Source organism: Prinia subflava, chromosome 4, assembly GCF_021018805.1.
Source record: "Prinia subflava isolate CZ2003 ecotype Zambia chromosome 4, Cam_Psub_1.2, whole genome shotgun sequence".
Lineage (NCBI taxonomy): Eukaryota > Metazoa > Chordata > Aves > Passeriformes > Cisticolidae > Prinia > Prinia subflava.
The window spans coordinates 43,617,310-43,634,207 of record NC_086250.1 but is presented as its reverse complement, the minus strand read 5'-3'; the positions used below and the strand labels follow the sequence as shown (position 1 = coordinate 43,634,207).

The window sequence follows — 16,898 nt, the reverse complement described above, 5'->3', positions numbered from 1 at the left end:
CAATGGAATTCCTTTCTAAGAGAAATATCTTACTTTATTTCATATTTGACATATAGATGAGAGTATTCTAGTCTATTAAACTGAGAACAGTGACCAGAGACACTAGCACAGGTACACAACACTACCTCCTATCCCTGTTCTCTTAATATAATTAAATGTTTAAGTTTTCAGGCTATTCTTCCAAGGAAATGAAATTCCTGTTCTTGTTTTCATGGAGTGCATCTGCCAACAAAAGTGCATAAAGAAAGTTGACCGTAGATTTTGGTAACACATTAGTCACTGTCCATCTGAGGAACACAGCTTCATGGAGAACCTAAACTCCATAAAGCAGACTAAGTGCCATGCACACATTAAACTATTTCCTGTATCACAGAAGTGTGATTCACACAAACTACTTCATACAACTCAACCTAAAAATACAGATGTATTTCAACACTAATTCATTGTGCACGTGGAAAGAAAAGACTTGGTCTGTTCAAAAGTCATGCCTCTTAATATCTTAATGAATCTATTGTATTAAAATCTTAAATAGACACAGAAAAAGAATTGGATTTAAAACACTACAGAAGCCTAGTTGTAAGTGACACATGAAATTAGCACATGCCTCCTTTTTGCTTAACTACAAGACAAAGCCTTTACAAGCATTCTTTATACCCCGTAAATAAAATGAAACAACTAAATAAATACACTCTTCCTCCAACACAATAATAGTCTAGAGACTCATCTACACAAAAGTACCCCAGTTCAGCTGGAAAGGGGGATGGAAATCAAGAACACATGCAACAAGGTCTCCAGTGAGAAAGTGCAAAATTATGTCCAAGATACCTTACTCATTTCTGCAACAGATTTTACTCAGCAAACATTTGCAATCAAACTTTCAGCTTTTTAGATACATGTTGCATTAATACTCGGAGTAGCAACTTACTTTGACTGTTTTGTTTCCATTAAAAATATTTTATTTTAAAAAGGATTTGAGGTCTCTTAGTTGTGTTTTGATTTTTTAATAACTCAATAAACAATCAGTTTCAATTATGAAACAACAGTCAGACATATATTTAGTACACAGAATTTACTTGCTTAATAAACAACAATAACACCCTTTACTCCCATCAAAATTTTGGGCAGTAATAGGCAGGACTCTGCTTCTCCCTATGCATTTTCACAGTCATTAAGAAATCTTGGAAAGAGGTTTAAGCTGGTCCTTCAGCAGCTTAATGTTTTTAAAGAGAACAGATCTCAACAACTAGTCACATTCACAAAAACAGATTTTTGTTGGTGGTTGTTGTTATCGTAGTTTTAGTAGTTAATGACAGAACATGTATCCTCTGAAGTTCCTCATACAGCTCATCCTAATCTCTGGACCATTACTGGGAAAACATCCAGCTGCTGATGAAAATTTTCAAGTATTTTGCCAGAACTTTTGTGCTATCTAAGAGATGGACTGAAAAACACTTATAATTTGCAATGGCAGTTGAACATTTGAAAAGCTTTTGACCTAGTTGTATCACTATGTCTAACACAACACATACAACAAGAAAAATAATAGAAAAAACCCACATTATATTACTGGATATTTGTCTAAGTACATCAAGAACTTTCAGTTGTTTTATTTTTTATTTGGAAAAACTTCTGATTTCTCAGAAGAGTCTGGAAGGTAATCTTGCTTCAAGTGACAATTGAGTAATGTTGTTTGCCCTTCAATAAATGAGGGCTACATTGAGAATCTGGAAGCACTTATCCCGGATTTTCTCCTTTGTGCAGTAAAATCTCTTGGCCCAGCACATTAGTGAGAATAGAACCAATGGTGACACTCAAAAGCAGGCTTTTAAAGAGGATCTTTACTCTTTGTAAGCTCAAATTGCACCTTGTCTGCATTCCCAAATCAAATGCAATAGATCCAACAAAGATGAGGAGAAAGAAAAAGACCAGTGCTATGCCTTGGGGAATAAAGAGAGAAATCTTTTTCTATAGGTGGTTTAAAGCTATTCATGTAGATCCAGTGTCTTGGAAAGAATCACTGCTATTCAGGCAAGAAGATACTGCTGATTTAAAGACTCTTTCCAGACCCTCTAAGGATGCAATTACCCAAAAGCACTGAGATAATCTAACAGCTTGTTGCCGCCCAAAGCAGCAGCTATGTTCCTCACCACTAGTGACGGTGAGCAGACTCACTAAGAGCCACAGGTTTCCAAAGACTTTGCAAGTGACAGAAGGAGGGAGGGAAGACATAAAAAGGCATTGTCCCATTTTGGCAGTGGTAAGGTGCAAAAAAAGCTCAGACTTCGTTGTCAAACTGCACGCCCTTCAAGGACACAGCAGTACCCAGCTAGATCAGCAGCCAGCACCAGAAAATGTAAGGTAAAGTCACAGGAGAAAACTACTGAAGCCAAATGGCCAGAACTATACCATAGAAACAGTACACTGCTGCCTGTTGCTCTTCCCCTTCCTACACAAAAAAACCTCCACCAAAACCCAAAAACAACCCCCCAAAAAAACCCAAACCAACCAAACAAAAAACCCACCACCCCACCCAAAAAACCACAAAAAAACCCACCCCAACCCCACCAAGAGCAACACAGTGGATATTATCCTAAGATTTTCCACAATCTAGCAGCAAGATACTGACAGGTACGCTTCAATTACAGATGCTGTGGCTACAGCTATGTCCCTGCTAGAATCAATGCTTTTGTCTTTGTGGCCCACCCAACAATAACAATGTGAATCCCAGCTGCAAACACTCACTCATGTCCAACCAGCACTGGAGACGAGAACACCATAGCTGCCTCCTAAGAAGGGAAGGCAGGCACAACTCCATCAAAATGTGCTTGAGAACTGCTGCAGTGACTCAGATGCAGTGACTATCATTTAGTAACCTGTCTGACCATCCAGAAATTCAAGAGTTTTAAGAAAGACTTAGAACCTTACAGTACACACACACACACACAAGGTAATCTCCTTCCTGTAGATAATGCTTATAAACTGTCTCAAAATCTGCAGTACAGATCTTTTCTTGTTAAACCAGTGGAATAGGCAGTGTTCCTCAATGAAGTTTAACACAAGAGTACATACAAGACTTGAGAAAAAAATAAGAGGAGTAAGAAAGATGCCATTTAATAAGACCTCACATATTTGAGAATATTCTATAAACTGTGGGGGACACCATGTCTTTTACAGAATGCTGGGTGTTGACGTGCTGCTACAAATCAGATTGAACTCTGGAGTTCCACAAGCAAAACACTTCTGTTCACTGGACAGTGTAAAAAGGTAGCCTAGCAATGTCAGTAGTACCCCTTCATGTATCTGTCCCTTGACAACTTATGCTGATCTCCAAGTTGCTTTAGCATTCTGTGATTACTAAATGAAAAATACTTTAGTCATCATAGCTATTCAATGTGTAAGGGTGAATAACCAAGTTCTAGCTCTACTTAAAAGTCACTATCTAAAATGCTTCACTACAACACAGAAGTAGACAGATTACCAACCTGAAAAACAGGGCAACATACTCACATTCCAAAACTTGTACTTTGTTGTTAATATCTCTAGCAACAGCATGGAGCCCATATTAATCCTTTTTAGTACAAACTTACCAAAGCTTTAAGAAACCCAAACTGCAACAGATCTACTACCAACAGATATCAACGAAGTTACTATCACCAACAGGTACCTATTAAGGAACTTCCTATCTCTCTGTACTGCAAAACTCAAACATGGGAGAAGCATCCTTCCAACCTCAGAATCTCAGTCATGCAGTTGGCCTCCCAGTCTACCAACTTTCATGTTCCTTCTCTTCCCCAAGTAACCAGTTCTCATTCGTTTTTAGCTGGTAATAAAGAAAAATAAGAACGCAGGTTGCAGAAGAGTAACAGGAAGTAGCAAAATGACAGTCAAAAATCTTGTACTAAAAGTTAACTGGTAATGAAGCTATCAGTCTTCAGCAAAATTCCAAATGCCATCCTTCCCATCTGAAGAAACCACCCAAAAGACCAAGCCATTTAATAATTTTTAAGCAGTAACTAACTTAACATCAGGCACCAAAATTTGTGAAGTACTGTTGTTATCAACCCTCCTTCCCCACAAAGATGACACACATGGGACAGCTGATTTGCCCAGACTCAGGAGTATCCACATAACTACTGGGACAATCCATACAAAAACCAATGCTTCCAGCAAGCCACAAAAGGTATGACGTTTGACCAAAACAGCTAAAGCTTCAAATAGATATTAATTCTCTTTGTCAAAAACACACTGAAGAAGTTTTCCCTGTATTCATCAGTTCTCACCATGCTATGACAAAAGATGGAGCCCCGTTTTCCGAGGAAGCTCGTGAAGAGGTGGAGGAAAACTGATCACAAGCTTGCAGGGCAGTTAGCTGTTCTGAGTATGGTACTGAACTAGTTACTTTACTGGCATTGATGGGTAATTAACTACAGGAGGCAAATTTCATTTCTCATCTTTCTGCATGTCTGCTATAAAACACTTTGTTCCACTAGGATGGATAGCAGAAGTTTAGGATCTCTTCTGAACTCGTTTTAAAGATGATAACAAACTGTGTACTTCAGCAGATTTCTCCACAAGTCAACGTACATCAATTATCCCCTAAGATTTTCAGTATCTGGCAGCAGCTGTGAGGTTAACTCCTAAGACCACGTGATATTACATGTCAAAGTATAAGAAGTGGCACCTCTATACCATCAGTACGTTTCAGGGTGACCACTGACAACCAAAATGGCCCTGTGTTTAGGTGAATTCAATTAGTAGACCAAAAACCAGATAAAGCTAAACTTGTTAGTCAGCAAGGAAGAGAATGAAAACAAAAAAAAGGCACTAAGAGGAGCTAGTTGTGACAGTGCAGCTTCATTTGATTCAAAGTATATGTTCCCAGCTGATCAATCTAAGCTGTAATTTAGTTACACTTGTGTCCCAACTGGCTCTTTGGTGACACTTCTCAAGTCTGTGAGAAAACCCTTTCCTACTCTGCTAGAGGATGAATTACGTTACTCAAGCCTCTATCAGCTCTTGACAAAACAAAACCAGCAAGGGCAAAGCCATGCAGCTTCCCTACATGCTAAACTAAGGCAATTTTGTAGAGTAGCTCCCCAGTAAGTCTGCACTGGTAACACTGCTTTCCAAAGATGTTCTGAATTATACAAGACAATCCCAGACCTAATCTTTACAGAAGTGTACAGCTGGGCTCACAACAGCCATAAGGAGGAAACATTCATTGGAGCTGTAGTTAAGTCCCTGGGGAAACAACAGCTTCATTCATACAGAAGACAGGATGAATAAAACCTTCTAAAGACTGATACAAGGTGATGAAATGTGTACTCACAGAAATTAAAAGCCCACCTTATTTTTCTTTCCAAATCGGTATTTTCAACAGAAGGCAATGTGCATTGTGGTGCTGTTTCTCTTGTGCATGCCTGTGTATGATAATGCTCTCAACAGAAGAAGCACTACACCACAACCACCCCTGTAGGAAGAACATGTGTTTGCCACTGGCTAAGTCACATCATTTCATATCCTGATAACAAAACACATAAATACTATAGTAATTACCATAATGCAAAAAATATGAAAGAGAAAATAGTGTACATAACACGCTTTCGCAAAATGTAGAATTCAGCACTTAGGTGTTTCTTCAAAGTGGTCTGTGACTAAACTGGGTGAAATTGAGATTTACAGATAACAGGAACCCATTAGGCATTAGATACTATTATCATAGTGCACATGGTTCAAGCAACTAAACTGATTGAGCTTAAACTAAAGACCTTGCCTTCTGCTGCTCAGGCTCCTTGGTCACATGCATACTTCTGCAGCTGGAAGGGATAGCATTACATACCAAAGTCAGCAAAAATGGCTCAGCCATTTCCAAGAACAGTGGGGTTTTTAAAAAAGTTTTTTTTTTCTAGCCACTTGGAAGCACTAGTATTTTCATGCTTTCCACCAAAGAGCAGATATTTGGCAGTGGGTCACAGAGAGTAAGAACATGCTTTCTACACAAGTAACCCTTCCAAATACAGTCATGTCACAGATCTGGGGGGACAAAAAGTTTGCATTTAGTTAATAAATCTTTGCTAGTCATTGCATTTAGGTTTTTTCCCCCCTATAAACTTGATCTGTGCTTAGCATACACGAATAACTTGAAGTTCCTATCCCACTGCTACACAGCACATACAACATTCCCACAAGATGAATGAGCATACTTCAGCCAGTGCTATGGCAACACAGCAGGACTTGTTGCAGTCATCTCTCTGACGCTAAAGAAACTAGAAAGACCATCTTTAGTTTTTTTAATACCATCCTAATCATACCCAAATAGCCAGACTCAAACATCAGAGATGCAGGAGCTGAACCAGAAGACCTTGCAAAGACAGAAGCAGAGAAGACCAAGGCCTTTTAACAGGGCAAGCAAAAAGGACGGGCAAACCCAATGGAGTAAGACTGAGCTCAAATGAAAAGCTCAAGGGCAGCTGCAAGAAGCATATTTAGGATGCAAAAAGTAATGGGGCAACAGAATAAGAGTGGAAGGTAATTAGAGAAGCATCTTGAGCTGTAGACAAAAAGGACGAATGCAGCAAAGAAACAGCATGCAACTGTTGTTGTCTGACTACAGACTACCACTATTTTTTCTTTTACCTAAACCATAGTAGTCTTTTACCTAAACCATATTTTTTAGCTTCTGCATGTTGAACCCCTGCAAAATGAAGGACATTCTAACAAAATTTATGTAATGCACAGGCTTCCCTATATCTTTATGGTTTAACTTACATGGGGAAAAAAAAAAGACTACCGAATCTTGTATAGACTGATAGACATAGTCTTGATAAAAATATCCTGAACTTGAGTCCTCTATTAAAAGCGTGCTGCTCCTTCATTTGAAATATCAAATCAAGGGTTTAGATTTGTGTCATGTTCATGACATGTTTGTGATTAAAAAAATTGTATTTCTTCAAAAAATATTTCAGATTACAAGTAAAATATACAGACACTGAGTCAAAAACAAACAAAAAGAAAATAACATCCACATTTAAAAGTACATTTTGCATCTCTGAGGCATACACTTAAAAAAAACCACACTAGATGAAAGCTATGTTGTCAAAAATACAGTCTTCAAGCTCCTTCTTGCTTTGAATAACAGCATTTCAGGTCAAAGAACCACACTAACCTCTTACAAAACCTGAACAAAAAGAAATGCTGTATTTGTGGATAAAGAGTTTGCGAAGGATTTATGACTACTATAATAATTTTAAGCATAATTGTATTTTGTACAAATCTCTTACAATATCTGTAGAATAACAATGCATTGGATCTCATTTCAGAAATAGTAGATAGATGGGGAGTAAGCAGTTTCAATTACTGTTGATCTTGTTTTCACAGCCCTTACTCAGCAATAACTTTCAAGATAGCTAAAATAAAGTTAGAGAGCTCCAGCCAGGAATGGGAGACCAGTAATGTAAGAAAAGGTCCTTCTTAACACAAACAGCATTGCAAGGAGAGGTAACACAAACTACTAATGCAAGATGGCAACCTCAGATCTGAGCTTGAAAATACAATCTGAACTCCATCACCTTTCTTTATAATTTGTGAAGTGAGTCTAATAGATAGTCATCCTAATCACCTTTTTGGCTTCACCATATATATGTCATCAAGATATTATCTACAACACAACAGTACTTTACTATGAACTCTTTAAGTGACCAGCATAGGATTTGTTGTAATTGATTATTCTATGCCATTGCAAACCTTCAAAAAGAACTTAAGCTTTCTATATCAACAATGCTAAAAGCTCCCCACAATGAGGAACTCCATTGTAATTCCAAGTTTCTTGCCAGAATAACAACCACAAAATAACCACTGGAACCCACTAACTTATCCAAGACTTGCATAAGGTACCTTTCTTGCTTGGGCTGTTGAAACTGCATCTTAAAAATCACAACTACATAGGTTTAAAGAGAAGAATATACTTTACTTATTGTTATAGGTAATTTTATTTGGTAACATCTCTAAACCAAAACTCCAATAAGCTCAAGGTACCCCTAAGAGACTGGTTTTCTCCAGCTGTTTCATAGGATTTCCAATTACTTTTTGTTACATCCATCTATTCACAATGGTCACTATCTCTTACCTAACAACTGATAAACAGAGAACATTTTTAAAAAAGCAGAACTGCATCTAGAAAGTGCTTATTCAGTAGCTACATGAAAACCAGAGGAAAACTTCATTGCCCCTCCTACATCCAAAGCTGCTGAAGTTATTCACTCTGAATGGCGAGCAGGCCAGTTAAGACTGCATGCCTACCTTCAGATTCTACCTTAACACCCAGATTTTTAATATCTGTTCAACTCATTTTCATGTAAGTGTCTCCATCTCTCCTGTGGCACAGCAAGACAAGCACAAGTTTTCATTGCTCCAGTTTTGGCCTGTGTTGCTGTCTAAAGATATGGACAGAGATGAAGACTTCTATCAGACACTGACCACATGGAATTTCACATTCATTATTACTGTAGGCAGTCTAACAAAAGCCAGGCAGTAAGTAGAGAGATAACAAGGGTTAACTCAATTGACATTTCCAAGCAATTTTGTACTAGCTTGAAAAAGTTTCAAATATCACTAAATGCATCACTCAGGTTTAGTCACAAATAGTACCTGTGAAGGCAGATCACAGTTAAGCAGTACTTTCACCCCAACCACTGCATTTTATTGTGAGTTCACCAATCCTTAAATTTAAAAAATGCATTAAGACATTATTATTAGTGTATTTTAGTAAAAGTGATCAGATACTGCAGTTTACCAGACTTTCTTAGGCTTTCGAAAACAGACTGGAAGACATTTCTACTTCCCAATTCTCTCTACATATTCTTTTATACACACACACACTATATATACGCACACATGCATGTATATATATATATAAACATATATATAAAACCCCTGAAAATCTCAGAAAGTTAAGATGAAATACCACCAACCATAGAACCATAAAATGAAAATGTTACTTCTTCATTTTTGATATGACAGTATTTTTGAGTTCAAATTCCAATTCTGTGTTCTCAAGGAGGAAAAAAGAAAGAGCAATACTACTGTTTCATCAAAATAAATTTGTGAGAGAGCGTAACTTGCTAATAAAAACTAAATAGGTGAAAATACTCAGCACAACATACACAAATGTAGGACACAGATGTACAGTGCCTACACAGGTGCCTGTGTATTTGTTTCATGAATAAATCAAATGCAGCATTTTGATCATCCTTTGTGAAGTCAATTAACAACTTCCCAAGTTTAGAAGTGACAACTTCCACATTTAGTTATATTGATTTTGTTTCTCCAACTCAAAGTCTTTAGGAGATTTGATGCATTGCAATAAAAGGACATAGGAAAGTTAAATTCTTCAAGAAGAGAGCTTCCTCTTTTGTATTTTTTTCTGTTTTTTTAGTGTCATGTTTGACAGTGGCTAATTGTCAGGCATCCACAAAAAACTATACACTCATTCTCTTCTGCTATAGTTGAGCAGAGGAGGGGGAAAGAAAAACTGAAGAGCTCATGGGTTCAGGTAAGGATTAGGAGAAAACACTAAAGGGCAAAATAGGCTTAAACAGTATAAAGAAAAATTATTAACCAAATTCAAAGAGGATAATGAGAACTAAAATAAACCTTTAGGACACTTTTTTCCTCCCTCCAGCCCCTGCTTCCTTCTCACCAACAGCACAGAGACAAAACATGGGATTCTTTAGTTGGTTTGTTATTTTTTTAAAAAAATCTTTCTTCAATTCACTTAGGGAAAGGAGCTTGGGGTTTTTTCTGCTGTGCTATGGGGTCATCCCTATGGGAGACAGTTCTCTGTGAACTTTTCGAGCATGGTTTTAATTCACTAGTAGCAGTCCTGCCCAACCTGCTGCAACGTGAGTTCCTCCCACAGGCAAACCATTTTCCCACAACTGTTTTTCATGGGTCATTAGTTCATGGGGTGTAGTCTTTTGAGGATGAGCTGCTCTGCTTTGGAAGCAAGGATCCTTTATCTCTGGAAGCAAGGGTCTTCTCTCTGAGTTTCCCACTAGATTACAGCTTTTCAGCATCTACTTGCTCCAGCACAAGCACATTTTCCCATGGGCAGCAAGTGGACCTCTACATCTCCCCATGCACTTCATGAATTACAGGGAAACAGTTTGTTGTACTATAGTCCTCACCACAGCTTGTAGAAAAATCTCAGCCTTGACTCAGCCAGAGAGCACCTCCTCCTCCCTCCTTTCACCAACCTTAGTGTCTCCATGTTATTCTCCTCACATGTCTTCACCTTTTCCTTTTCTCTGACTTTGAAGAAAATTGTTATTTGTAGTTCATTTGTTGTTAAGTTCTATCAATCGAAAAGTTCTTAGAGGGTTTTGTAGTGCTGAAAGGTTGATCCCATCTGGGCTCTGCAGGGGATTTTCTCATCATGCCCCTCACTGTGGGCCATGTGGTCCCCCCAGCACCACGCGGGAAGTGCCGGCCACTGTGGTGCCGGCTCCATTCAGCGCCTCTCCACATGTGGGGCACCAAAAAGGAGAAGCTACTGCCACCAGCCCTGCCCTTCTGCCAGGCCAAGCAAGCACAGTTCACTGCAGCACATGCCAAGATAGCCCCCGCTGCACAGGTGCTGGTCCTGTCTGCATGGCCCTGGCCACATGGCCACTTGTGGCACCGGGATAGCCCCCAGCAGCACAGCCCCTGTGCACACAGTTTTTTTCTTTTCTTAAACATGCCATCACAGAGGCATTACCAATTTCTCTAATTGGGCCAGCCAATATGTCCATCACCAGAGCCTTCAGCAATTGGCTCTGCTGGACACAGTAGAAGTTTTGAGGAGCTCCTCTCTCAAAAGTAGCCTCTGTGGCTTCCTTTGCCCTCACTAAAAGCCAGGCTGTATAAAACAAATACAGTTGGTTGGTTGTTTTTTTTTAAAGCTCCCAGTAGAGAAAAACTACTTTCTGGATCTGGTGTGGGGCACTTAAATACAGATTAGCCCCCTTTGAGAGTCCTTCTAAGGCATCATCCTCATCATGTCTTTGGTGCTTCACCAGTGCCAGATGCAGAGGTGATAAACCTCTCAAACCTCACACATAGAGCTGTTTGAGACAGAGCTGCAGCTTTAGCAAATAGAAAGGTAGAGGTGCATTCACCTTTCATCTTCCAGCTACAGCCCTCCCTTTGCTACTTCATGACTGCAGCTATGTTCCTACACAAGAGAATCAAGTGGTTCTGGGTACCAAAATCAGGCAACTTTCTTGCAAATTGTGTCCATATCCTCACCAGCTAGGTGCAAGGAGACTAACAAGTGGCAAAGATACAATGTCACTGCACAGAGAGCCTATCCAATCAAGCTCATTGCCTTTCAGGGCAAGGTGGACTAGTACATACAGATGAAACAAAATGTGTCTACACTGCTGAAAGCAGTTGCCCTAGTTTGGAAGTGCTCTAAAGCACATGCATTCAAGAGATCTCGCATTCAGGAGTACAGAGGATGCTTAACACTGCATCTCCAACCCGTAGAAAAGGCAGAAAGACTGGACAATGTCAAGATTTATCAAATCCATTTCAGCCTTAAAGGGTTTAGCAGATTAACCATAACCGTTTAAGAACTCATTCAGAAAAACTGACAACACTTGACAGCAATGAATATTCAGTTTAGCCATCATGAGTAATTGTTCTACATGTTTTTACAGGTATTAACTGGAAAGACAATTTTTGTCCCTCACCTTAGACTGTTGGCAAAGAAAATCTGAACAGTGAACTGACAAAAAGCCAGGCTTCAAGAATTTTGGAGTAGGTATGGCAAGTCAGCCCTTCAAACTTTTACCAGCAGTGGTTTTTTCACCCCTATTAATATTAAGTATGCTTAAATACATCATTATTTGAAAGATGAATTACCCTTTAATTACTATATAAAGCAAACTTAAGTAATTTAAAGTTTTTGCATAGTTTTTTTTAGTACTCAGGACAGTAGAAGCCTCAGAGGATTCTGCAAAAAAAAACCTGTAATAGGATAAAACAAAAAAACCAATAGATGCATGTAACCTAAGAAGAACAATCATGTATGATGAGCAGAACCACCTACAAGTTTTATAAAACCAGGGGCTAGAAGCCGTACAACAACTGCATCAGACAACAGCCAGTTGAGAGCACAGAGAAACTCTGTATCATCTAGATGTTTCCAAGGCAATGGCTGACTAACTGGAGAACAAGATAAACTTACAACTGCTCGTTGGGTCAGACACAACCACCTTCACATGTAATGGAGAACCATAAAATCATGGCCAAAACACTCACCACTGGAGGTGGTGTTTCCAGTGGTAATCCAAATACAAAGTAAACTAGTCAACCGAGTATTACTGCTGTTCAAGAAGGTCAGAAAAAACATTCTCTTCCATGACCATTTGGAAGAGAGAGATTTCCTCACACAGACGCAAAGTTGTTGCCTGCTCTGCTCATTCCAAAGCAGTCTTTAAGGTCAACGAAGCATGAAAAAAAAATCTTATGTGTGTAAATTGTCACTCTGAAATTTAACAGATCAGCAAATGTGAACTGCTGAAAAGAAAGCTTCAAAATATTTAATATTCTGATGAAAAGCCTAAAGAGCCTTCTCTACCTCCAATATGTCTCTTCTCAGGAAATCACAAAATCAAACACTATATTCCTAGAAATGTTAAAGGAAACACTTGAAAAAGTACTTGGGATCATTTCCAAGTATTTTCCTTGCCACTGAAGAGGGTGCTATCCATACACTTTTAATACAGTGAGCTTCTAAATGCAGCCTTTCCAGTTAAAAAAGAAGAGACATGGATTATCACATATAATCAACCAAATAGCAGCAAATTTTCTGTAATTCTGTTATTTCATTTAAGAAGCGTACTACTTATTTCTGCTAAGAGCAAATAAAATGACAAAATGACTTTCCCGTACGCAAGAATCTGAATGCCTACATAGTAAAACTTTAAGTCAGATTATACTTACTACTGTGATCCACTGAGAAGAAAATCAAGAGTCCCCAACACATTAGTGATCTACAAACTTAACACTGGACACTCAGTTAACTAGATTTCCCTTTAAGGTTACCGAAACTATAAAATTACAAACTTAAAATAGCTGTTTAATAATCAAGGGCATTACAATCCATCATACAATAATTACTTAGATGGGCAGAGCCTTAACTGTCTCTTGACATTTTAAATAAGTAACTCTTTGCCAACAGCACCTAGTTACTGATACTAAACACATAGTAACTACTTGGGCTTTCCCTCTGTTATCTCGTTCTTCCTAAGAATTTCAAATTAATTAGTAGTCTAAGAGGAAAACATCGTGAGAGGGCGGGGACCAATTTTAGTCCTAACAATACTGCTTTGTTTTGAAGTTATAAACGTGGAAATGCACTGTCAAAGATGAGTTACATTTTGAGCGAAAGCTAATAATATTCTTTAATATTCACCAAAGGGAAAAAAAAAAAAAAAAAGAGGAAACTAGGACACCATGTACTATAAAACACGAGAACTGGAGATTATCTCACTGGCTCGGTAAATTGCTTCCAGGCTCCAGCGCTACCCTGCGCAACTTTGCTGATGTCTAAGTCGCGATCCCAGAGCAGCACAAAAGCAGAGCTGAGCCTCTCCGTGCAACTTCCTCCACAACTCTAAGGTCCCAGAAGCCGCTCCTCCACCAAAAGCCGCCGATGTTTACAGCTCCAGGCGCCCGGTCGTGCGCCCACCCCACCGGGAGCGGAGGGACGCCGGTGCTCCGCGGGTCGTATCTTTGTTCAGCCCCGCTCAAGGGTCAGAGGGCAGGGCTGCTGCTCCTCCCGGTGCGGCTTCACAAAAGCTTTCGGCACGGAGGGGGCCGCGGGTCGCCCCGGCCGCCCCGCTTTGTTTCCCCTCTCCCCCTAGGGGCCCGGCGGGCACGGGAGCCGGACCCGCGTCTCGCTGCGGCTGCCCAGCGGCAGCACCGGGCCGGGCCGGGCTCTCGGTCGGCGCCACGACGCGGGCAGCGAGGAGGGGTGGGGAAGGCAGGGGGGAAAACGCGGAGCGGGCAGCAAACTCCGCCCCAGCCCGGCGGAGCGGCGGGAGCGCCCCAGCCCGGCGGGCTCCGCGCGGGGACGAAGGCCCCGGCCGAAGCGGGAGTGCAACGCCTCCCGCCTGCCCTCCCCTCCCGGCCCGCCAGCGCCGCGCCCGCGGCCCCGAGCACTTCCCCTCGCCGCGCGGAAATTCCCGAGGGAGGCGGCCGGCGCCAACTGCCGTGCTCACCTGGCGCCGCCACGTTCCCTGGCGCGGTGTCTGCCCCGCAGGGAGCGCCGCGTCCGGGTCCGGGTGCCTGCGCCCCCTCCGCCGCCTCGGGGCTCGCGGGGCCCCGCGCGCTCAGCGCCCGCCGCGCCGCCACATGTCCGCGCGTGGCCGGGAGAGCGGGGCGGCAGCGCCGGCGGGGCCCGGGCGGGGGCGCTGCTCGGCTCCGGCACAGGCGGCGCCCTGGCGGCAGACAGAGAGAGAGACGCCTCCAGACCGCCCCGCGCCGCGCCGCACCCCGGAGCATTATGGGATAGGTCCTCCAGCACCGCCTGGGAGCGGGCGGGCTCCGCCTCAGGGCGGCAGCGGGAGGTCATGTGACCAGGAGCCCCGCCCCGGCCGGGCGCCGATGAGGTGGGGTGGGCGGGGCGGGGCGGGGCCGCACGCTGCGGGCGGGGGCGCCCTCTGGTGGCGGCACGGCGATCGGGCGCGGCAGAAGAATGGGGTGGGCGGTTGGTGACGTCATCTATCCGCGACGTGGGGCGCACCGAGTGCGACACTTTTTTTTTTTAATATTTTTAAATTTTGTTGTATTAGTATTAGCAATAGTGGCATTTGAGTACAGTTAGCCAACCAGGCACTCTGGAAGAAGCCCTGTGACCACAGGAGTGTGTGACGGGGCAGCGTGGGTCGGGACCCGCAGGAGAGGAAGCAGCGCCTGCGGGGCCCCGGGGAGCCGCGGGGCCGGTCAGCGGCGGTTCGTGCTGCCTGCGGCCTGGGGCCGCACGGGCACGGTGACCTCTAATCTTCGTACATTTCCATAACCAGTTGTTTTAAAAGCAGTTTGCCGTGGTGTCGTACGTCCTGATTATGGCAGACAGGAAAGCAGTTCAGTGCAGCAGCCGCTTCAGTGCGCCCCCCCTGTTACATCTGCATCACAGCTCTGCCAGACTCTCCGCCTGCTGGAGGCTCCCTCACACGGCTCAGATACAGCGCAGAGCTGGGAAGCGCCCTGGAGAGCCGAGCCCTCAGCTGAACCCCCACGGCAACACTCCTGCCATAGCAACAAACGACAGGAAGGGGAAGCAGCTCCCCCAGATACGCAGGCTTGGTTGAGTGTCTCCTTGTTCCAGAATGAAGTCACAGCCTGAACAGAGTAAAATGTATGTCAGAGTCAGTCTATCAAGAATTATAATACCTTACTAGTTGCCACGATTACTGAGAGAGTATTAATTTAGGATCAGAAGAATTTGAATTAAGTAAGACCAGGCTGTGGGACAGAATGTAAGAGTGACAGGAAGGAAGGAAGGAAAAGACTGTTCAATGGAAGGCTGCAGGGAAATGTAATATGAAGTAAGACTACTTCCATAATTTGGAAAACAGATTTAGGAATGGAGATTAAATGTTTAAGGTAAGTCTGGTTTAAAAGCGATTAAGGTTAACAAATTCCTCAGATTCTTCAATGGGATTATATAAATAATGGAATAAGGTGTTAGGAAAATTGGCATTAAAGAAAACTTTGTTATAAACACTCATGCTGTGTTTTGACTACATAGAGATCTTGAATGACTCTAGAACTAGACACTGAAGCAATTAGGAAGGGAGAACCATGGCAGCAAACCAGCTGTGTGTTTGCCTGGCCAGTCACAGGGGTAAGGTTTTGTTGCAAGGAGGGCATAATATACACAGCTACTGTATGTTACTCTTTGTTACTGTTGAGTCTTTTTAATTAAAATCTTTACTAAGTCACTCAGGGCTCACAGAGAGAGAGCTTGGAATTCACTGTTTCTGTCACAAGCCGCAAAGATGTTGCTGTCACCCACTCATGCTGCACAGATCATGTTGCACAGAAGAGTCAGGCAGGCTGAAGAGAAATATCTGTGTGAGAGAGGAATGCAAAGAGAAACACTCATCACCTCTGATGTGCTGTCTGTACTTTCATTTGATCCTCTGATTGTCTATCTCACATCTATCCTAGCACTGGCCTTTATGGCTACTCACACAACTTCAAGATATGTGGTAACAGTCTTGTAACAGATATGTGGCTTTGGCCCTCTCTCACTCACCTTTTGAGATGGACATGTTTGTACACTGTTTATGATTGGAGGGGCAGCAACGATGGACATCTATGACTTCCCTCCTGTCAGCTCTGGCAAATATGGCTTTAGTTTTCCTATGTGTACATGAAGCTCCAGCCTGCAGAGTTTTCCGGTCCAATCAGGGCTGAAGGACAGTCCTGTCCAGTTGGATGTCTGCTCCCAGAACCAGTCCATCAAGGATGAGTGACTGGTCTATTCTGCCAAAGATGAGCATGAGATATAGCTCCTTGTGTGAGCTCTGTGCCTGCTGAAAGGGGGAGTGAGGAGTTTACGTTTTGTATGGGGTGAAGAAAAGTGGGGCATGAACTCTGATTTCATACTAATCTTAGCAAACGCTGTGATATAGGCACTTTCATAAATGTATTGGTCATTCATGCAACCATTAGTATTTTTCTCAAAAATCAAGACCAGGAGAATGATTTGACCTGAAGGGATAGCTGAAATATCATCAGGAATCGAGATGAAGATGGCAGGAAAAGAAGTATTAGCTGGGGCAAAGTTGATAGGAATGGATACAGAAATTGTTAACATTTCTGGATTAGTGGGTGAGTTCTGA

At 42.1% G+C, this 16,898-nt stretch overlaps 1 protein-coding gene across 2 annotated transcripts in view; it reads right to left on the bottom strand.

Annotated features, from left to right (window-relative positions):
- SCAF11 (SR-related CTD associated factor 11) overlaps positions 1 to 14,522 on the bottom strand; it is a 51,507-nt gene extending 36,985 nt beyond the window's left edge. Inside the window, exon 1 of one of the 2 annotated variants that reach the window (XM_063396587.1) lies at positions 14,268 to 14,522. The gene's annotated coding sequence lies outside the window, so the exon portion shown is untranslated. Of the gene's footprint in view, positions 1 to 13,537; positions 13,932 to 14,267 lie in introns of those variants that run through there. The other variant, XM_063396589.1, reaches the window with a different exon arrangement.
- Positions 14,523 to 16,898: the final 2,376 nt, after the last annotated feature.